This window comes from Kogia breviceps, chromosome 4, assembly GCF_026419965.1.
Source record: "Kogia breviceps isolate mKogBre1 chromosome 4, mKogBre1 haplotype 1, whole genome shotgun sequence".
Lineage (NCBI taxonomy): Eukaryota > Metazoa > Chordata > Mammalia > Artiodactyla > Physeteridae > Kogia > Kogia breviceps.
The window spans coordinates 93003588-93026874 of record NC_081313.1 but is presented as its reverse complement, the minus strand read 5'-3'; the positions used below and the strand labels follow the sequence as shown (position 1 = coordinate 93026874).

At 36.6% G+C, this 23287-nt stretch overlaps 1 long non-coding RNA gene across 1 annotated transcript in view; it reads right to left on the bottom strand.

Annotated features, from left to right (window-relative positions):
- Positions 1-23287, bottom strand: part of LOC136794168 (uncharacterized) — a 242267-nt gene that overhangs the window by 117956 nt on the left and 101024 nt on the right. The window contains exon 2 of the long non-coding RNA XR_010840540.1: positions 3555-3686. This is a non-coding gene — a long non-coding RNA (uncharacterized lncRNA). The remainder of the gene's footprint in view (positions 1-3554; positions 3687-23287) is intronic.

Sequence of the window (23287 nt, the reverse complement as noted above, 5' to 3'; positions counted from 1 at the left end):
GGAGAGGGGGGAATTAAGTGTTTACCTGGTATATAGTTATCATAAAACAGCCTATACCCAAGAGTAATTAAGACAACCCTAGGCAAGGCTGTGAAATAAGCTGAGACTGCCTAAAGCCCCTTCTCTCCCTACCTTTTTTACTCTTTTTTAAACTTACACCCCTGTCTTTATGCTATTTCCTTCTTCCAAACAAAACTAAGTTACAGTAAGATTAGGGAGATACAATGTATTAGCAGTATTTATATGCAACATGCTACAGAAGCTAAGAGCACAATATCTAGATTCAGACAGATCTGGGTTCAAATCCTGATTCCATCCTTCACTAGTCATGTGACCCTAGGCAAGTTAATTCATTTCTCCATGTCTCAAGTTCTCCATCTGTAAAATAAGGATAATACTAATATCTACCTATACAGAGTTGACATAAAGACTAAGTAAGATATTCATGACATGTTTAGTATTATGTTACATAAAGTGAGCACTAATAAACAATGGTTCTCTCATCCTGTTAATAGCTCCTGTTTAGCTTATAAATAAATAAATAAAATGGAACTTCCCCTCTCCTGTCTAACTGATTAAAAAATCCATTGCAGTCTTTACATTCCAGCTTTTTCAATTTCACTTTGTTCTTTTGAGCCTTACATGTACTTCCCTTACTCTCTTCCAGCTTTCTGCATAGAAGAAAAGGCAGTCCCTCCAGTCCTTCTTGCCTAGGATTCCACCCGCAAATTTCTAGCCTGACTATTTTATTTTCATTCATCCCTCCATGCAACAAATCATGCAACAATCTTTGAATTAGTACCTCTTATTTGCCAATCTTGGTTAGGAGCTGGGAATATAAAAATAGCAGACTGCCTTCAAGCAGGTAACTGCAGAATGGATAGAAGAGACATATTTGAGAGACGTTAAGGAGGCAACATCAACAGGACTTGAGTTGCCCTGAAACTCAGTAAAGTCTGAGATTTTGTGTCCATTGGGTGAGGAACATTTAAAGGAAGGACTGTATCCACCCACAGGGTGAAGAAGAGCAGGGAAGCAGCTCAACAATCTGGAAAAGCTTTCTGGAGGCAGCAAAAAAAAAAATGCAGGAGAAGCCCAGAGCAGTGCTTCAAAGGGAGGTATGGCCAATAAAGAAGGGCAAGAATTCCCTGGGATCCTCAAAAATCTTTGGAAGGGGGAGTCAACTTCCTAGGCTCACAAGAGCTGCTGACTCAGACTATTGTTATTTTGATATTAAAGGAAAGAAGTAACTCAGAACACTAGATATCTTGGGGAAATTGGCACAGGAGAAAAGTTCTTACAGAAGAAAATGCTCCAGGTATATAAGAGAAGGTCAGAATGCAATCCACTGCATACTGAACGCACTTCACTAAATAGGGCATAAGAAAAAGCTCAGAAGTACCCAAATCCCAGGCCTCCCTCCCCCAGGAGAGTTTCTCAGGGTCTTTAAAACTTCATAAAGGCATGGCTGAAGGATGCTATGAGAAGAAAGTCAGCAAAGCTCAGCAATCCTAGTCAGGGCCTTCCCCTGCTTGTTTTTTTTTACCAGTGACGTCCCTCAAAGATGCATGATGACCTCCCATTACCAGAGAACCCCATTAAAGAATGACAGAAACACAAATGACTTGCCAACTATTCTGCTAAATGTGTTGTAAGATGGGAGATCTGGTACTTCTCTTCATTACCTTCTCCAGTTTTTAAATCACTTACAGTCAAAAACCTATTATTATTAAGCCAATTATCTCTTACAGCAATTCTAGCTCAATTCGCCTTCCTCTGGCCCTCCATGGAGATGCAAAGCCCCTAGTCAGCACTCTCTCTATACTTCTCTACAGTCATGACTAAAGAATTACAGGGTGGCCCCTTCTCATCTTCTTACTCAGGCTAGACAACATCATTAATTTTGCCTCATAGGACCATTTCTCCAATTCATCCCTTTGATGATTTCTACTGTTCTAGCCTCTCTGATTTTCTGCACTTTCATTTTAAATTAAAAAAGCAAACTGGAAACAGTAAGTTTAGGACCAATAAAAAGTAGATTAAGAAGATACACGGCTTCACTTTCATATCACAGTTGTACCAATGACATACTAATTTTGAAACTTTCTTTAAAATGTCACTGTTACTTTGGAAACCTATATCAATTGTATGAATCTGCTGTATACTGGAACAGTGACATTTTCAATTCTGTTCAACAATGTTTTGTTCTATAGAAAACTTTCTGAAACATTTAATTTAAAAGTCCAGTTATTAAAAGAGATGCTCAGGGAATTCACCAAATATGGCTATAAGTTAACTTTGACATTGAAAACAGAGTTGTTGTCTGCCAAAGCCACTCTTTTTCTAATCATTCTTAGGTCATTAAGGACCTCCATCTACTTGATCTAATGACATTTTCTGACCTCATGTTACTTGGCCCCTCATCAGCCATCCCCAAAGGAATCCTTCTTTGAAGTAAGCTCTCCCTTTCCCTTGTGCAACCTCACACTCTGGGTTTTCCTCTTCCCTCTCTACTATCCCTTCTCACTTTCTTTGGCCTACATCTCCCCTTCTTCTTCCTAACCTCTAATTCCTAAGGTTTCTCAGAGTCATCTTGAGCCATCTTCTCTTCTTTTGAGGCACTCCCAGCTCCCATATGGTTTTAATGACCACATATAAATCAAGGACTTCCAACGTGTAATTCCAGTCCAGACCCTTATTTGAAGCTCCATAAAAATATATCTGATTTTAGTCATCAATATCTCTATTTAGACATCTAACAGGCAATCCCCAACTCTTTATGTCTAGGACTGAATATATGATTACTCATTTCCCCACTTCTCACTCCTACACCTGAAAAATCTGCTTGCTGTGTTCCCTACATTTCCTAGCTCAACAGTTGGTCTTGCAAGAAACCTATTGCCATCACTGAGACCTTCTCTCCTTCATCCTCCACATCCAGTCACCTACTTCTGCTTCCTAGACCTCAAATGCATTTATTTTGACTTTCATTGCTTTTTCCTCTATCCCTCCTCTTTCCTGGACTTCTGAAAAACTGCCTAACTGGTCTCCCAGTCCTATTCATATCCTCTCCAATAAATTCTTCACCTTGCAGTGAGGGTGATATTTTAAAATACAGAGGTCCCAGTGTCACTTCCTTGCTTAACATTCTTCAGTGGATTTCTATTATACTTAGTATGAAAGATTGGAAATCTTTACCATTGCCTGCAAGATCTGGTCCTGCTTGATCTGCCTTCTGCCTGTTTTCTAACATGAGCTCTTACTACCCTCCTTCTTTCTATATTACAGCCACACTAATCATCTTTCAATTATGCAGGTGTATCAAGCTCTTTCCATCTCAGAGCCTCCCTCTGGCTGAAACGCTTTCCCACCTATTTTTCTGATTACCCTCACTCTTGCTTAATGCGTTAGCGTGAATAAATGTCTCTTCCTCAGAAACGTATCTCTCAATCCCTGCACTGAGTGTGGCAAAGACAAGAGTGCCCACCACACAGTCCCAGTGCTCCCCAAATTTTCCCAGGATTTGCTGTTGCAGGATAGGGTTTTGTGACTACCTTCAGTCCACTGGCTGGAAGTGATACATCACTCTCATCTGAAGGATTTACAACTGGGTAGAACTTCTCCACGTGCTCTCTCTTGTTTATGTAGCTGAAAGCAGAGAACTTCATGATGGTAGACTTGTAAGACTGTAACAAGAGTGAGAAATAAAACCTTGTGGAGTTAAGCCACTGAAACCTTGGGATTTTTCACCAAAATATAGTGTAGCCCAACTGATGAATAGTCTGTTAGATTCCCCGGGAACCAGTCTCAAATCATCTTGTACTGTTATATCCCTGGCACCTTGCACAATTTTTTACATCTAATAGGCTCTGGAAAATATTTGTTAAACAAATAAATAAATGAGTAAAATACCAGAGTGTATAGATTGAGAATGATTTCCTTTCAAAGAGGTTAAAAAATTTTAAGACAACAGTGTAAAATTCTTTGGTAGGATTCACAGAAGACTCTGGAGATTTATGGTTATTTCCAATATGACCCTGAGGATTTTACCCATCCTCCTGGAGGACAGAGGATGAATGGCAAAGACACATTCAGGTAAAATTCCCTGAGAGAGTCCCTTTTTAGAAGATAGAGTAGATGGGCATCACAAGAATTATTTCTTATGCCTGCCTTGCACAGAAACCTGGCTAGATTAACACAATGCTAAAAGAGATTTCATGAGTGAGGGAAAAACAAAAACCCTATTAGCTTCTCTTTTCAACTACATACACAAATATACAAGGCTATAAATGAAAGAGATGATCTTTGTATTCATTCATTTATGAAAATATTAGCTTAATAATAAAATATCTTTCATCTTAATACTAAAATAATATAAATAATAACAAATATTAGAAAAAATTCCTTTTTTGGCTGGAACATGGTGCAAATTATAACTGTCTTTCAGAATTTCATTTCTATGAAGTATTACTCTAAAAGCATCATCTTGGTTTATTTACAGCTAGGTACACGTAGATTTTTCATTCAAAAAATAAGTATTTCTAAGTGTGAAGATCTAGAGGAGCAACCCCCACTCATGTAGGAGGCCATCCCCCAAATCTTCAGGAGGGCTAAGGCCTGGCTGTGCACCTATACCATGGGGGCTCCATTTGGCCCTCCATTCAGCACAAGGAAATCACAGAAGCAGCTCCCTGAAAGCAGTATCTGCAAAATTAATATGACAAAATGACAGCTAATGTCACAGTCAATGAGGACCCAGAAAATATATTTAAGAGAATTATTATGAGGAAAAAAGTGGCAATTACAAGCCATACCAACCTACAGGACACTACATCAAAGACTGCCATGCCAGAGTTAACCACCCACAACTTCAAGGACACACGGGATCTATACACTCTTGACATCTAAGAGCAAACATCATGGGCAGCTCTCCTGCCTCAGCACCAGAAGATGTAAATATATTATGGAGGAGGCAGCCCATGTGTATAGAACATCTGCAATTAAAGGAAAAAATAAAAACAAAAACAGTCCAGGCTATGATATGGCAGCATGGAAAGATGGAAAGAACATGAGATTGGGACTGAGGAGAACTGGCTTTGGTTGTGGAGTAGCCACTAGCTCCTGGGTTGACCTTGGACAATAGACTTTTGCTCAATAGGTCTTGGTTTCCCTGTGTGCATGATGAGAGCCTTTAAAAGCATCAGCTGTTTTAAAACTGTGTCCTTCAAAACTCAAGCCCGAAAGTTCTATGCTTCCCTTTCCCTTCATCCAGGGCAGCTCAACCTTCACATGTGAAGACCTGGAGCTCAAGAGGAGACTTTATTTGAACAAGGACTTTTACATAACCATGATATTAACTGTTCTTTCTTCAACGAGACTGTCTTGGGCCCATATCGTCCTCTTTGGCCCCAGCTGCCGTCACTAGCTGAGTTGAGTCAGATTCAGTTCAATTGTGTCAGCCCTCAGAAAGAAGCCCTAAAGAGGAAACCCTACCAAGTGAGGTCTTTTGGTCTTTTATTTCAATCTATCCATGTGAGCACCTTCATTCAAGTGAGCTTCCTGGGGTGGCAAAGAAAGATGTAAAGAATATCCAAGCAAGACTACAATACTGAGAGGTCTTAACAGTGCTGTATATCTTCTACTTGCCTCTAATGTCCTCTCTCCAGCCTTCTCTACCTCACTCTCTGCTCCCTCATACTGACTTGTTGACCTACATCAGTGGGCTCCCTTGCTCTCTGCTTCTCAATGGGTTTGGCAAACAGATTATCCTAGCAAGAGATGATATTCAGGGAGGAAAGTGAGGTTGGAATAGGTATTTTTCTTCTTTCTTTTTGTGAGGTAGAACTGAAAGTCACAGATCATCTCAAGGTGGCCTTTTCCGTATGACTCTGTTCTTCTGGTTCCAATTACCGCTCTTTTACCTTGTTATTTTTTAAATTTCATCTTATTCTGATAAGAATACTTAACATGAAATCTACCCTTTTAACAAATTTTTAAGTGTACAGTATTGTATTGTTAACCATAGGCACAATCTTATACACCATATCCCTAGAAATTATTCATCTTGCATAACTAAAGCTTTATGCCAGTTGATTAGCAATTCCCCATTTCCTCCTCTCCCAATGGCAATTATCATTATACTCTCTGATTCTGAGTTTGACTATTTTAAATACCTCATATAAATGCAATCATGTAATATTTGTCCTTTTGTGACTGCCTTATTTCTCTTAATAGAATGTTTTTATCCATGTTGTTACATATTGCAGAATTTCCTTCTTAAGACTGAATTTATAAATATATATACAAAATGTTATATGTATTTAAATGTACATAATAGGTTTTATATATATATATATATATATATATATATATATCACATTTTCTTTAAATATTTATCCAGTGATTAACATTTAGGTTGTTTTTATATCTTGGCTATTATGAAGAGTGATGCAATGAATATAGGAGTACTAATATTTCTTTGAGATTCCAAATTCAATACTTTTGAATAAATACCCAGGAAAAAATCAGGTATTGTTGGGTAAAATGGCAGTTCTATTTTTAATTTTTTGCGGAACCTCCAAACTGTTTTCCTTTTTTTAAAAAAAAAATGGATGAATGATTATTGCCTTAAATTTTATTTTCTGGCCACACCACGCAGCATGCAGGATCTTAGTTCCCTGACCAGGAATCAAACCTGTGCCCCCTGCAGTGGAAATGTGGAGTCTCAACCACTGGACTGCCAGGGAAGTCCCACCATACTGTTCTCCATAGTGGCTACACTATTCGGCATTCCCACTAACGGTGTATAAGTGTTCCAATTTCTCCACATCCTAACCAATACATGTTGTCTTTTGTATTTTTGATGATAGCCATACTGACAGATATGAGGTGATATCTCATTGTGGTTATGACTTGTATTGCCCTGATGGTTAGTGACATTCAGCATCTTTTCAAATACATTCTGGGCATTTGTATGTCTTCTTTGGAGAGATGTCTAATCAAGTCTTTAGCCCATTTTTTAATCAGGTGTTTTTTGCTTTGAGTTGTAGGAGCTCCTTATATTTTGATATTAACCCCTTATCAGATATATGGCTTGCAAATGTTTTCTACCATTCTGTGGCTGCCTTTTCACTCTGTGGATTGTCATGTCTGCTGTGTAGAAGCTTTTTGTCTGATGTAATCTGACAGGTCTATTTTTGCTTTTGTTGCCTTTGCTTTAGGTGTTATATCCATAAAATATTTGCCAAGACCAATACCATGAAGCTTTCCTCCTGTGTTTTCTTCTAGAGTTGTTACAGTTTCAGTTGTTACATCTAAGTCTTTAACTCATTTTGAGATGATTTTTGTGTGTGTGGTGTAAAATAAGCGTCCAATTTCATTCTTTTGCATGGGGATAGCCAGTTTTCTCAATACCGTTTGTTGAAGAGACTATCCTTTTCCTATTGTGTTTTCTTGGCGTTCTTGTCAAAGATCAGGTGACCATATACAAATTGGTTTATTTCTAGGCTCTCTATTCTGTTACACTGGTCTATGTGTCTGTTTTTATTCCAGTACCATACTGTTTTTCTATAGCTTTGTAATATAGTCTAAAATCAGGAATTGTGATGCTTACAGCTTTGTTCTTCTTTACCAAGATTGCTTTGGCTATTAAGGATCCTTTATGGTTCAATATGACTTGTAAAATTGTGTTTTTCTATTTCTGTAAAATATGCCATTGAGATTTGATAAGGATTGCTTTGAAACTTGTAGATGACTTTGGGTACTATGAATATTTTAACATTATTAAGTATTCCAAGTCATGAACTAGAATGTCTTTCCATTTTTTGTGTCAAATAAGTTATTTCATGATTGTTTTGTAGTTTTCAGTACATATCTTTCACCTCACTAGTTAAATTTATTCTTAAGTATTTTGTTCTTTTTTGGTGCTATTGTAAATGGAATCATTTTCCTAGTTTCATTTTCAGATACTTTGTTGTTAGAGTATAGAAACACAACTGACTTTACTGACTTCCTTTATTAGTTCTAACCATTTTTAGTGGAGTCTTCAAGGTTTTCTATATATAAGGTCATGTCATCTGCAAACAGCGGCAATTTTACTTCTTTTCCTACTTGGCTGGCTTTTATTAATTGTTCATGCTTAATTGCTCTGGCTAGGACTCAAAGTACTATGCTGAATAGAAGTGGTAAGAGTGGGCATCTTTATTTTTTTCCTTGATCTTAGAGGAAAAGCTTTCAGTTTTTCACCTTGACTATGGCAATAGCTGTGGGCTCTTTTATTCTCAGCTTTATTGAGGTGTAATTAACAAATAAAACTGTAAGTTATTTAAAGTGTACATTGTAATGACTTGATATACATATACATTGTGAAAGGATTCCCCCATATAGTTAAATAAACATCCATCACATCATATATATATATATATTTGTGTGTGTGTGTGTGTGTGTGTGTGTGTGTGAGAACATTTAAGTACTACTTTCTTAGCAAATTTCAATTACACAATACACTATTATCAACTATACTTACCACGGTATACATTAGATCCTCAGAACTTATTCATATTACATATATATGTATATATATAATATATATAACTTATTCACTATATCTATCTATATATATCTATATCTATCTATCATCTGTCTATCTATATAAACTTTGTATATTTTTACCACCCTCTCCCTATTTCCCTCACTCTCCAGCTCCTGGAAACCACTTTTCTACCCTGTTTCTATGAATTTGAATTTTTTAGGTACCTCATAAAAGTGGAATCATATAGTATTGTTGTTTTGTAACTGGCTTATTTCACTCAGTATGATGCCCTCAAGGTTCATCCATGTAGTAGCAAATGTCAGGATTTCCTGTTTTCTCATGGCTGAATAATATCCCATGGTGTATATATACCACATTTTCTTTAGCTATTCATCCATCAGTGGATACTTAGGTTGTTTCTGTATCTTGGCTATTGTGAATAATGCTGCAGTGAACATGGAAATGCCTATATTTCTTTGATATACTGTTTTTATTTCCTTTGAATATATACATAGAAGTGGGATTTCTGGGTCATACGGTAGTTCTATTTTTAAAATTTTGAGGAACTTCCATACTGTTTTCCATGGTGGCTGGATCAATTTACATTCTCATCAACATGCACAGGGGTTCCCTTTTCTCCATATCCTCGCCAATACTTGTTATCTGTTGTCTTTTTGACAACAGTCATTCTAAAAGGTGTGAGGTGATATCTCACTGTGACTTTGATTTGCATGTCACTAATAGTGATGTTGAGCATCTTTTCATTACCTGCTGACCATTTTTATGTCTTCTTTGGAAAATATCTATTTAGTTTCTCTGCCCATTTTTAAATTGGAGTGTTTGGGGTTTCATGCTCAATCATACGAGTTATTTATATATTTTGGCTATATGATATATAGTTATCAGATATATGATTAGGAAATATTTTTTCACCTTCAGTAGGTAGCCTTCAGTTTGTTGATGGTTTCCTTTGCTGTGAAAAAGCTTTTGGTTTGATGTAGTCCCACTTGTTTATTTTTGCTTTGTTGCCTTTGTTTTTATTATCAAATGCAAAAAATCAATGCCAAGACTGACACCAAGGAGATTACCCCCTATGTTTTCTTCCAGGAGTTTTACAGTCTTAGGTCTTAAATTTAAGCCTTTAATTCATTTTGAGTTGGGGGCTCCAGTTTTTGCAATACCATTTATTGAAGGGACTATTATTTCCCCATTGTATATGCTGTGGCTTGTATATGTGGCCTTTATAATGTTGAGGTAATTTTATTCTTCTCCCAGTTTGGGGGGTTCTTATTATGAAAGCATGTTGAATTTTGTCAAATTCTTTTTCAGTATTTAATAAAATGATGATGTGACTTTTATCCTTCCTTCTATTAATGTGGTGCATCATGTTTATTGATTTGCTAATGTTGAAACATACTTGGATTCCAGGGATAAATCCCACTTGTTCACGGGTATGATGCTTTTAAAGTACTGTTGAATTTTGTTTGCTAGCATTTTTTTGAGAATTTTTACATTTATGTTTATAAGGAACATTGGTCTGTAATTCTCTTTCTGTAATGTCTTTGTCTGGATTTGGTATCAAGTAATGCTGAACTTGTAAAATGAGTTTGGAATTGTTCTCTCCTTTTCAACTTTTTGGAAGAGTTTGAGAGGGATTGATACTAATAATTCTTTAAGTGTTTGGTAGAATTTGCCAGCCAACTCATATATATTCCTGAGCTTTGCTTTATTGGAAGGTTTTGAATCACTGAGTCAATCTCCTTATTTATTATAGATCTGTTCAGACTTTCTAATTATTCATGCTCCAGTCTTAGAAGGTTGAACGTTTCACATGATCTCTCTTCCTTTATTTTGTTCATGTGAATTACATTGATTGATATTCAAGTGCTAAACCAACCTTTCATTCCTGATAGATTCTTATCAGTTTTAATATATTATCTATTTTAAAACTGCTGAATTTAGATTGATTATATTTTATTTAGAATTTTTAAATCTATGTTCATGAATGAGAAAGAACTATAATTGTTCTTGTCATATCCTTGTCATATTTTGGTATCATATATATGAAGGCTTTAAACTCAAGTAGGGATATGTTTTCTCTTTATGAGTCTCAAAAACAGTTTAAATAAGATGATGTTATTTGTTTCTTAAATATTCTAAAGTATTCACTAAAGAAGCCAACAGAGAATCTGGGACTGACCTTTTATTTTTATCTTACTCTGTGTGTTTGTGAAGAGTTTATAAATTACTAATTAAATTTCTTAAATAGATACTGGGCTGTATAAAATTTCTATTTCTTCGCTCAACTTTCTTTTTGTATTTTTCTAGGAGGTAAATTTTTATATAAATAAGCACAATTTTTATAGTATCCTCTGATGATCTTTTCAATGTTTACAGGATGTGTGGTGATTTTCCCTTTTTCATACATTATATTGGCTATGTGGCTATGTATAACTTTCTTAGTTTTTCCTAGATAATTCTTTTTTTTTTTTTTTTTTTTTTTTTTTTTGTGCGGTACACGGGGCTCTCACTGTTGTGTCTTCTCCCGTTGCAGAGCACAGGCTCTGGACACGCAGGCTCAGCGGCCATGGCTCACAGGCCCAGCTGCTCCACAGCATGTGGGATCTTCCCGGACTGGGGCACAAACCCATGTCCCCTGCATCGGCAGGCAGACTCTCAACCACTGCACCACCAGGGAAGCCCTTCCTTGATAATTCTTACCAAAGGTTTATCAATTTTAATAATCACTTCAAAATATAAAATTGGTTTTGTTGATCAGCTCTAATGAACATTTGATGTTCTATGTTCTCTCTTTCTCTCATTTTTTTACATGTGGTCTTATCTTCTTGCATGACTAATAGTTTTTGTGGCATAAAGAATATTATTTATTAAGAATGAGATGTAATTTGAGGGTTATATTATCTTCCTACAAAAAGATTTATTTTGCTTTTGGCAGGCAGTCAAGCCAGGAAGAGAAAGTTCTAATTTAATCAAGAGTTAACATGATTCAAAACTGGGCTTCCGTCACTATGAGAGATGGTCTAGTTTCACCCTTCAGGAGCCCATCCAGGATCCTGGAGTGTTTACCAAGGCTCCCTCTCCTTGGCAGTCCCTAGATTCCAATTCTTCTTCCTTAGACCATTTGATTTTCAAAAGCTCCATTGAGCTTCTCAGCTCTTCAGTGGCCACTTTTGAAATCAACATTCACTTGAAGGCTTATTCATGATGAACCCTAAACCTGGGCTAATCTCTCTTGGCCTTCCTCCTCTTCTGCATCTTGGCTCAGCAAAGCCTCATTGCCTTGCTGTCACAGATGCATTCAAACAATTTTTAAAAAACATGTATTCTGACTAGATATTCTATTTATCCTACATGAGAAGGAAATTTTTGTTACCTAAAACAACGCAGCGACATTGCTGAAATCTGAATTACTCTTTCCTATTTTTCAATATTTGCTTGCCTATTATATTTTTCTATTTTGTTTTCAAAAATAACAATTCTCAGAATTATTTATGCATTCCATTATTTTTCTCTTTTCTAATTTATTGATTCCTGCTTTAATTTTTTTTACATCTTTTCTTCTGATTTCCCATGGTATATTTTCTCAAATTTCTTGAGTTTAATGCTTAATTATTTCCATTTTTTCTTTTTTGGTAAAGGTTTACAGCTAATAGGGGATCAAGATGGCAGAGTAGAAGGACACTGAGCTCCCCCCTCCCCCAAATGCACCAAAAATACATCTACATATGGAGCAATTCTCACTGAAAACAAACTGGAGACTGGCAGGAAGACTCTTATACAACCAAGGCTGTAAAGAAAGATACACACAGAATCAGGTAGCAAGGGAAGTGAAGTGATGGGTTTGGGGCCTGTACACCTAGAAGGGGACCCAGAAGAGGAGAATGATTACATGGGCACAGAGATCCTCCCTGGAGAGTAAGCAGTTCAAACCATGCATTGGGCACCCCAGCCCTGGAGTACGTCACTGGAAAGACGAGCCCCTTAGCTGGTTTGAAAACCAATAGGACTAACAAGAGGGCTGTAGAAAACCAAAACTCCACTCCTGAAAAGTGTGCACATACTTGCTTGCTCCTGAGATAAGGTGGAAAAAGTAAATTGAAACTGCCTGGGACTCTGGCCAATTTCCTGCCACCTACCAAGCACACACACTGGCTTACACCAAACAAATGCTCCAGACCCTCTTGCTTTGTGGTGCAGCTCCTCATGAGGGTGAAAGCCTGCCATTGCTGAGGAGGGTACACAGTTGTGGGGCACAGTGCCACTCAGACCTGGCACTGCATCTGAATGGGGAGAGGGCAACCATTGCTGGCTCTTGCAGAAGCAGCAGATGGGGAGAGGTCAGGATCTCTGGTTGGTGTGCCAGGACTGCCACAGAGTGAATCCTTGCCCACAGCAAGCACCTGCTCCAGCCCATCTTGCTCAAGCACTGCTTCCATCTGGGGTGAAGGTGCCGTTTCTTGGATGGGGGAGAGTGCACACTTAAAGGGAACAGAAACAACTGGGACCCAACCCTCAGGGCTTCTGCTGCAAAACCCTGTAACACAACTCCACCCCCCAGTAAGGCAATGTTGGCCACTGAGCATAAAAGAAGCCCCAGCTCACACCTGGGTCATGATCTAGCCCCTCCATCCCCAGCCTCACCTCTCACCAAGGTAACAGCTGCCAGCACACCATGGGGTAAGATATGACCTGTGTTCACTTCAGATCCAACTCTCCCACCAAAGCCACTGGGAACACATAGACAGCATACGGATGCTCCCATACAAGGATGCCCCTTCAAGAATGGTATAGGTAACTGTTTTACTGAATTTCATAGAAACAGAGAAAAGTAAGCAAACTGAGTAGACGGAGGAACTTGTTTCAAATGAAAGAACAAGAAAAATACCTGAAAAAACAACTAATGAAACATAAATAATTTACCAGATGAAGAGTTCAAAGCACTAGTGAAAAGAATGCTAACTGAACTAGGGGAAAGAAAAGATGAGCACAGTGAAATTTTATCAAGGAACTAGAAAATATAAAGAAGAACCAGTCGTAGATGAAGAATACAATAACTGAAATGAAAAACAAACACACTAGAAGAAATTAAGAGCAGATATGGTGATATATAAGAACACATAAGTGATCTGGACAATAGAATAATGGAAATCACAGAGTCAGAACACCAAAAATAAAAACAAAATTTTAAAAATGAGAATAGACTAAGGGCCCTCTAAGAAAACATCAAGAATACTAACATTCATATTATAGGAATCCCAGAAGAAGAAGAGAGATAGAAAATGGTCAAAAATGTATTTGATGAAAATATGCCTGAAAACTTCCCAAACCTGAAGAAGAAAACAGATATCCAGGTACAGGATGAAAAGAGAGTCGCAAACAAGATGAAGCAAAGAGACACACTCCAAGATATATCATAATTATCATAAAATGGCAAATTTATGATAGAGAATTCTAAAGAAAGCAAGAGAAAAACAGAGTCATATAGAAAGGAATCCTAATAAGGCTGTTATTTGATTTTTCTGCAGAAACATTTCAGGCCAAAAGGGACTGGCATGATATATTTAAAGTGATGAAAGGGAAAATCCTACAACCTAGGGTACTCTATTCAGCAAGGTTATCATCCAGAATTGAAGGAGAGATAAAGAACTTCTCCAACAAGGAAAAACAAAAGACTTCATCAATACTAAACCACCTGTACAAGAAGGTTAAAGGGTTTCCTTCCAGTGCAAAAGGCTATAAGAAAAAGCAAGAATTTATAGGAAATGAAAACTCCCACTAGTAAAGGCAAATATATAGTAAAGTTTGTGGATCAATCATTTAAATAAGTGAGTATGAAGAGTAAAAGAAGAAAACTGTGAAGTAAACCATAACTACAATAAATAGTTAAGGAATAGACATGTAGAAGATATAAAATATGACATCAAAAACACAGAACATGTGTGTTCAAAATGTAGATCTTTTAGGGTGTGTTTGAACTTAAATGACTACCAGTTTTAAAAAAGTAGATATAGTTCTAGGTTAACATGAACCACACGATAAGCATAGGTCAAACACCTAATATAAATATACAAAAACTAGAGAGAAAGGAACATAAGCATACCACTAAAGAAAATCATCAAACCACAAAAGAAGAAACAAGCAGAAGAAGAAACAGAGAAGAACCACAAAAACAACCAGAAACAAAATAGCAATAACTACATACCTATCAATAATCACTTTAAATGTCAATGGACTAAATGCCCCAATCAAAAGACATAGGATGGATGATTGGATAAAAAAGCAAGAACTATCTATATGGTGCTTACAAGAGACTCAGTTTGGAGCTAAAGAAAAACACAGACTGAAAGTGAGAGGATGAAAAAATATATTTCAAGCAAATGGAAATGACAAAAAAGTAGGAGTAGCAATACTCACATCAAAGTAGATTTTTAAAACAAAGTCTACAACAAAAGACAAAGAAGGGCATTATATAATGATAAAGGGATCAGTACAAGAAGAGGATATAACATTAGTTAACATATATTTGTATAATATATATTATAACATATATGTGTGTGATATATATTATAACATATGTATATATGTATAATATAGGAGCACCTAAATATAAAACATAGACATTTGTAGACATGAGAATTTGACATAATACAATAATAGTAGGGGACTTTAACATCCCATTTACATCAATGAACAGATCATCCAGATAGAAAATCAACAAGGGAACAGTGGTCTTAAATGACACACTAGGTCAATTGAACTTAATAGATATCTATAACCCACAGATAACATTATACTCAATGGTGAAACGCTGAAAGCAGTTCTTCTAAAATCAGGAACTAGACAAACTTTCCCACTCTCACCATTTCTATTTAACATAGTATTGGAAGTCCTAACCACAGCAATCCAACAAGAAAAAGAAATGGCATCCAAATTGGAAGGGAAGAAATAAAACTGTCACTATTTGTAGATGACATGATGCTAAATATAGAAAACCCTAAAGTCTCCACCAAAAGCTATTTGAACAATAAATGAATTCAGTAAAGTTGCAGGATATAAGATTAGTATACAGAAATCTGTTGCTTTTCTATACACTAATAATGAACTATCAGAAATAGAAAGCAAGAAAACAATCCCCTTTAAAATTACATCAAAAAGAATAAAATATCTAGGAATGAAATTTACCAAGGAAGTGAAAGACCTATACTCTGAAAAATACTGATGAAGAAAATTAAAGATGAAACAAAAAAATGAAAAGATATCCTGTGTTCTTGCACTGGAAGAATTAATGTTGTTAAAATGGCCATATTACTCAAAGAAATCTACAGATTTAATAAAATTCCTATCAAAATATCCATGACATTCATGACATTTTTCACAGAACTAGAACAAATAATCCTAAAATTTATATGGAATCACTGAAGACCCTGAATTGCCAAATAAATATTGAGAAAAAAAACAAAGCTGGAGATAGCATAGTCCCAGATTTCAGACTATACTACAAAGCTTCAGTAAACAAAAGAGCATGCTACTGGCACAAAAACAGACATATAGACCAATGGAATGGAATAGAGAGCCCAGAAATAAATCTGTGCACTTATGATCAATTAATCTACGACAAAGTAGGGAAGACTATACAATGGAGAAAAGACAGTCTCTTCAATAAGTGATGCAGGGAAAACTGGACAGTTACATGTAAAAGAATGAGATGAGAACATTCTCTAGCATCATATACAAAAGTAAATTCAAATTAGATTAAAGACCTAAATGTAACACCTGAGACCATAAAACTCCTAGAAGGAAATATAGGTAGAACACTCTTTGACATAAATTGTAACATATTTTTTGGATCTGTCTCCTAAGGTAAAGGAAACAAATGCAAAAACAAACAAATGAGACCTAATTAAACTTAAAAGCTTTTACATAGCAAAAGAAACCATCAACAAAACGAAAAGACAACCTACAGAATTGGAGAAAATATTTCTAAATGATATGATCAACAAGGGGTTAATATCCAAAATATATAAATATCTCATCCAACTCAATATCAAAAAAACAACTAACCAAATCAAAAAATGGACAGAAGATCTGAATAGATATTTTTCCACAGAAGACACACAGATGGGCAACAGGCACGTGAAAAGATGCTCAACATCACTAATCATCAGAGAAATGCAAATCAAAACCTCAATGAGATAGCACCTCACACCTGTCAGAATGGCTGTCATCAAAAAGACCACAAATAACAAATGTTGGCAAAGTTGTGGGGAAAAGAATATATATATATATATATATATATATATATATATATATATGGCCACCAGGGAAGAGTTACAGTTTCGGTCCAAAGGCAGTCTGCTGGCAGAATTCCCTCTTTACCGGGGAGGCCAGTTTTTTCTCTATTAAGGCCTTCAACTGACTGAATGAGTTCCACTCACATTATGGAGGGTAATCCACTCTGATAGTCAAAGCCCACTGATTTAAATGTTAACTACATCTAAAAATTATCTTCACAGAAACATCTAGAATAATGTTCAACCAAATATCTGGGTAACATGGCCTACCAAAGTTGAGACATAAAATTAACAATTACATGCATATTTCAGAAAAATCTAATGGACACGATATTCTTTTAGGCTTACAAACTTTACCACATATAAGACTCACCTAGAGAATGTGTTAAATCCCAAGCCTAGAACATGCATAAACTCTTATTACTGTTGGCTACCATTTCTGATTCTGGCATTTTAATGATAAATTTTTAAGAAGTTACTCCAAGTTCTTCTAAGTGTCTTAAAAGTGGCCTCAGAACATCTCCAGGGATGGAGGGAAGCCCAGGAGAAACCTCTTTATTTCCTCAATATTTTCATACAGGTAGAGCAGGTAGGTTAAAAAAAAATCAGGCTAGGACTTGAAAAAGTAAAGAAGTCATGAAAGGACAGTAATGTGCAATCAAGTAGGCAGGAAACAAGGAAAGGCAGCTCTACCATTTTATCTCAGAACACACTTAGGAGATACATATTTATAATATATAATATATATTTATAAAATAGATATATTTATCTCCAGATTTTTCTTGTAGAATCTTCTGGAAAAAATACATTCTTCTCACCCACTTCTCCCACTTTGAGGCTTAGTCCAAAACTCATGGCCTTGGTGTCCCACTATAACCTGGAGAACTGAGCACTGTGGTGTGCTCCACACATTTTCCTACAGGACTGAAGGATCTGATGCTCTAGGGAGCACTGTGGCTTACAGCTCTCAACTGTCACCTCTCTCCAGAAATTGTTTCAGCTAATGACAGCTCCTTACCCCAGGCTGCACCTCTTTCCTGGTGGCAGCCTGCATCCAGTGAAAGTCAACACAGGAACATAAAAGTCAAGCCCCCTTGTTGCAATGTGGAATAACGTCCAGTTTTAGAACTTCCCATCAAGTTAGCTGAGAATATCCTTGAGATTGCCCAACTTCCTCTGACCAATCCTGGTTCTTTCCCTTCCCCTTCCATTCCTTTCCCTTCCCTTCCCTTCCTCAGATGTTGATCCCAAGAGTATTCCCTAAGAAACCTCCCACAAATATTAATCTGAGAATCTTCTGAGACATGGGTGAAGAACCCAATTTATAGTATAAGAGAAAGGCTGAGGCCATTGGTCTTTTCTTCCCAAAATAAGGTCCTTTTCCTGGGTCTCCATAGTTAATTAGCTCCTCCCACTAAATCCCACTGAGTGTTTTCCTTCCTGCAGTTGCAAACAAAGTAGTCTCAGGGACCACACTGAAGAGAGGAAGTAACAGAATACCATGCAGACATTTAGTTCTGATTTGCATCAGGAACCAGAAGCTTCTTTCATGGGGAATAAATTAGTAGAGAAATCCATTCTGTTTCCTTCCTAATGTTTGTGTCATGCTGTGCAACATTTGCCCTGAGGTGTAGAGGTAAGGGTGAGATGATTGCAAATATCTTGCTCAGAAAGATACATTTCTTAGCACACTAGGAAACCAAAAACCTTAGAGGTAAGTGTTCTGCTGTAATAACTAAAATGAAAAACCCTTATGCCAGCTATTGATATTATCTTACTACTTCACATTTAGATAAATAGCTACAGGGAACAAAGGGGCTTTAAAAAGTCTGAGAAAATGGAAATAATCCTACTTTACTGCCAATGACACCCAGATAGCCATTAAAAATTCAGTTGTCAGGTAAACGAAGTTGCATTGGAGTTGTCCTATTTTGAAATAAGCAGGGCGGGAGGTACTTTTAAAATCACTTTTCTCAAATCTGTCTCATCGGCTTTCAGTGACATTGGATTTGTGCATTTATCTGGAAATCAGAGGTGAGTTTTGTCAATCCCTTGTGGTAGTCACATTTCAATTAAAAACCTGAAGGAGCCCTCTTATCAGGCCCCAGCATTCGTCTGAGTCATCACTAAATATACTTTCCTCCGTGATAGGATTTGTATTTTCTTTTTCATTGAGTACAGAAGTTATTCCAACTTAAATTTGGCTTTGCTCACCAACTGACTTCTCAAAATGAAAGATAAGGTTTCCTGGGTTAGCAGGATACATTGCCTTCCTCCACCAAAGTAAACTCAACAGCTCACGATCATGTTTTATGCAAACTCCAGAAAAATTGAGATTCATTTAACAGTGATTTGTTGAAATAATTTTTTTTTAATTAGAGCATTTAAATTTTCGCCTTTAGGAAAGCCCATCTACCCAATTAATAGAAATAATCATTAATGAGAGTACCTATTTATCCATCACTTGGAAAATGTACCTAATATTTGTAATGTCAATTATCAAACAATAATCAAAATATTTTCTTTATTTTCAAGGAAAGCTACAATTAATAGCACATTTGAGCGATTTTCTATACCTCACAACTTCTAACATTTTTGTTAAGCTTCTAAATATTCAACACTAAAGACATTCAACACATTTATCTATATTCATGTACACACCTATGTACAAAATCACATGTAAGTAAAGGCTTTTTTCTTTTAAAGATACCTACCTGATTAGTGTATTTGAATCAGGAGTACAGATACCAAGAACTACATATCCCTACAAGATTTTAATTAATCTTAAGATTCATAACATTTACAAAGTCTCAAGGCACGAAAAAATCTTGGTATCATATTGTCCAACTTTAGTTTAACACAAAAGGACATGGAGACCTGGAAGATCTCAACTAAGATATAGTCAAATGAGAGCAGAAGCTTCAAAGCCAAAAGTACAAGGGTTCAAATCCTTCATCTACCACTTAGTTTAAGCAAGTTACTTAAAAGCTCTCAGCTTCAGTTTCCTCATCTATAAAATGGGACTAATAGAAGTTAAGTGAAAGTCATTTTAAAGTGTATGTGAACATTAAACTTCAAGCCTGGCACAGGTTCTCCATTAATTATGATAGCAGTTAGTATTACATGTACCTAACAACTTACTAGGTACCACAAAATAACCATGAAAAATAAGTATAATATTAGATTTTAAATAATTAAGATATTTTTAAAGGATCCAAAGCTGAGAAGATACTACATAAACTGAAATGGGGTGGTGACTCTGAACTAGGATAGAACTCTGAGGGTAGGGAGGAGAAATGTCTCCGATGATACAAAAAGCTTAAGAGATAAGGGCTAAAACCCATATAATCTAAAGTGACTTTCACAACCAACTCTGTATCCACATAAATTCCCCAGCCTGGTGGGTTTCCACTTGAGCTCATTTTCCCTTCAGTGCTATGCATCAGGTTTGTCATTAATTATATTTACCATTAACTTTAATTTTACCAGAATTAAAATGTTAGAGAAGAGGTTAGATAACATACCATGTGGTATACTCAGGCCCTGAACCTAATCATTTTCAGTCTATAGACAATCATTTCCATTCAGTACTTTATTACTGATCCTCATAGAAATTACACAGATCCATTAAAATCATGGAAAAATGAAATGTATTTTGAATTTATTTGCACAAGTGCTAATAGATGAATCAATACACTATGAAACATAAAGAAAAAGGAAAAAATATACTCTAGAATAAATGATTTTTTAAACAAGTATCACTTCTCTTTTATCTGCAATATTTTTTCAAATAGAGAATACTACAGTCAATTAAACATGTAGAATATATTATGTGCCCAATATTCTAGAGGATATAAAAACACTGAAGGAGAAGCATGGTTCTCACCTGCAAGATGTTTACAGTGTGCTTAGAGATATGACTAAGGCACATAAAACCACTACTGAACTATTAAATTCTGTAGGAAATCAGTGTGAGCTAAAGAGATCAGACAATAATAAAAATGCTATTCATAGCTCTTTTACATACATAATCTCAGTTAACCTACATAGGAACCTGTGAGAGGAGTATTATTATCCCCAATGACAGGTGATAAACCAAAACCCCAATCAGAAGAGGCAACATATAGTAAGCACAGGGTTTCCTATCCTCCATCCATTCCTCACTTTTTATCTTTAAAACCAGGGTTTTGTGCATAGATGGACCTTATGGAAATCTAGTCTCACCCCAGGTCTAGGGTAGACCAGTGGTTTGAGGGTAACCTATTTCCCTTGCTGGCAGTTGGATTAGGAACAGACTCTTCACCCAATTTTATCCAGTTGTGTTGTGATGCCTGTCAGGGGACTCCTGAAAAAGGGTTTGTGATTCCTAGGTGGTGGTTAACTCCTCAAAGATGTAGTTAAGAAACTAGAGCCTGCCATCTCTCTATTCTTCTACCCAACCACCTCTGAAGCCCTTCTTAATCCTGGAAGTTCCATCATGTGAGATAAGGAATTAACTTACTGGTAGGCCAACTAAGAGGGTTTTGGTGAGTTCTGGCTTTTATTTTAACTTGCAGCCAAAAGCACCCTAAAAGTATTCTGAAACACAGAACCAGAATTCAAATGCAGCCCTTCAGATTTTGGGTTCCACTTGCTTTCCTACTGTGCAATGTTATTTTTCTTCTTCCTTGGAATAAACAGGACTCTCCCTGATGGGTCAGGATTAGGAACTGACTTTGGAGCAGAGTGGGGATGATGCCTGTGGTTTAGAGGAAGCTACGTTCTCAGAATGAGTTGACAGCATGAAGCCACACATGGTAATTCTCTGTTCCTACAACCAAATGAGCATTTCCTTTGTCCTGAATTTTATATTTGGAATAAGAGGCAATCTCATGTGCTCCAAATTTCTGCTTGTTGCCATCACCAGAATATTTCATTCTTTCTTACCCTCCTCCTCTTCTTCCTCCTCCTCCTCCTCCTCCTCCTCCATGCTTAGTCTGGACAGATTGAGTTCCTGTTCTGCCAAACTAAGGTCCTGGGTTAGGCCATCAACCTCCAAGTATTTCTTAAAACGCTTACCTCATGTTCAGCACTATGATACCTACTGCAGGGGACTACAGAAGGTATTCAGAACATCATCTACACCCTTGGGGAGACCATTTGGTCTCCTTGGGGAGACCAAATGTACGTATGAAGTGCTAGATATTGTACAAGTTATTCATTGGTACCAGTTGTACCTACATTCTCCTCTATACACCCTTGGGTAAATGGTCATTATTAAAAGAGTATATATAAACACTTAATAAAATTGCTCTTCATATTGATGCTACAGACTTTTAGACAAAAAAGTCAACATCTAATTCTCCAAAATACTTATTGCATAGAGTGCTGGGATGATGAGAGACTCACTCTTCCAGTTTTCCAAACATTCTGTAATGTCATAATATTGTTTTTTGTGTTTTTTTTGTTTGTTTGTTTGTTTTGGTGGTACGCGGGCCTCTCACTGTTGTGGCCTCTCCCATTGCGGAGCGCAGGCTCCGGACACACAGGCTCAGCGGCCATGGCTCACGGGCCCAGCCGCTCCGCGGCACGTGGGATCTTCCCGGACCAGGGCATGAACCCGTGTCCCCTGCATCGGCAGGCGGATTCTCAACCACTGCGCCACCAGGGAAGTCCCATAATATTGTTTTTAAAACTAAAAATGCATGAATCAGATTCATTGCAGAAGTAAATAACTAAATTTCTGAGTCTATCTCATTTGACATATGAAGATGACTCTTAGCTATGAGGTATATGTAAGAAAAATTTTAAATGATAAACTGCACACAAACAGCCTAAGAATAGTGAATCCTTAATCAACATTAATTCCCTTTTCCTTTCCTACTACATTTCATCAAAGAAAGACTACATTTCATTATTTTGCCTAGAAAAATGCCAGTACTCAATTTATATAATCCAAACTCATTGATCCCTAATGGAAAGCATTAGCATAGATGAAAGGAAAAATCAACTATTTCTCTATTCATTTCAATACTTTAATGCCATGAAGCACATGAGAGGGAAATATTCCAAGACTCAAAGGGTTTTTTAAAAATCATAAATGATAGTTCAGGTTTAAAAATTTCCCCATATCAGAAGGTAATTTCTCTTATCCAAACAAAGTTGCTAGATCAACACTAATGATAAACGTACTTACACTGAAAAAATATATGGTCATCTCAAAAGATGCAGAAGAAGTGTTTGACAAACTTCAACACCCATTAGTGGTAAAAATCTCTCAGAACAGTAGGAATATAAGGGAACTACCTCAATCTGATAAAAACTATCAGAAACACACACACACACACACACACACACACACACACACACACACACACACAACTTATAGCTAATGTACTTAATGGTGAAAGACTGAATATTCTTCCCATAAGGGCAGAAAAAGAATGATGCCTGCTCTCATCACTCC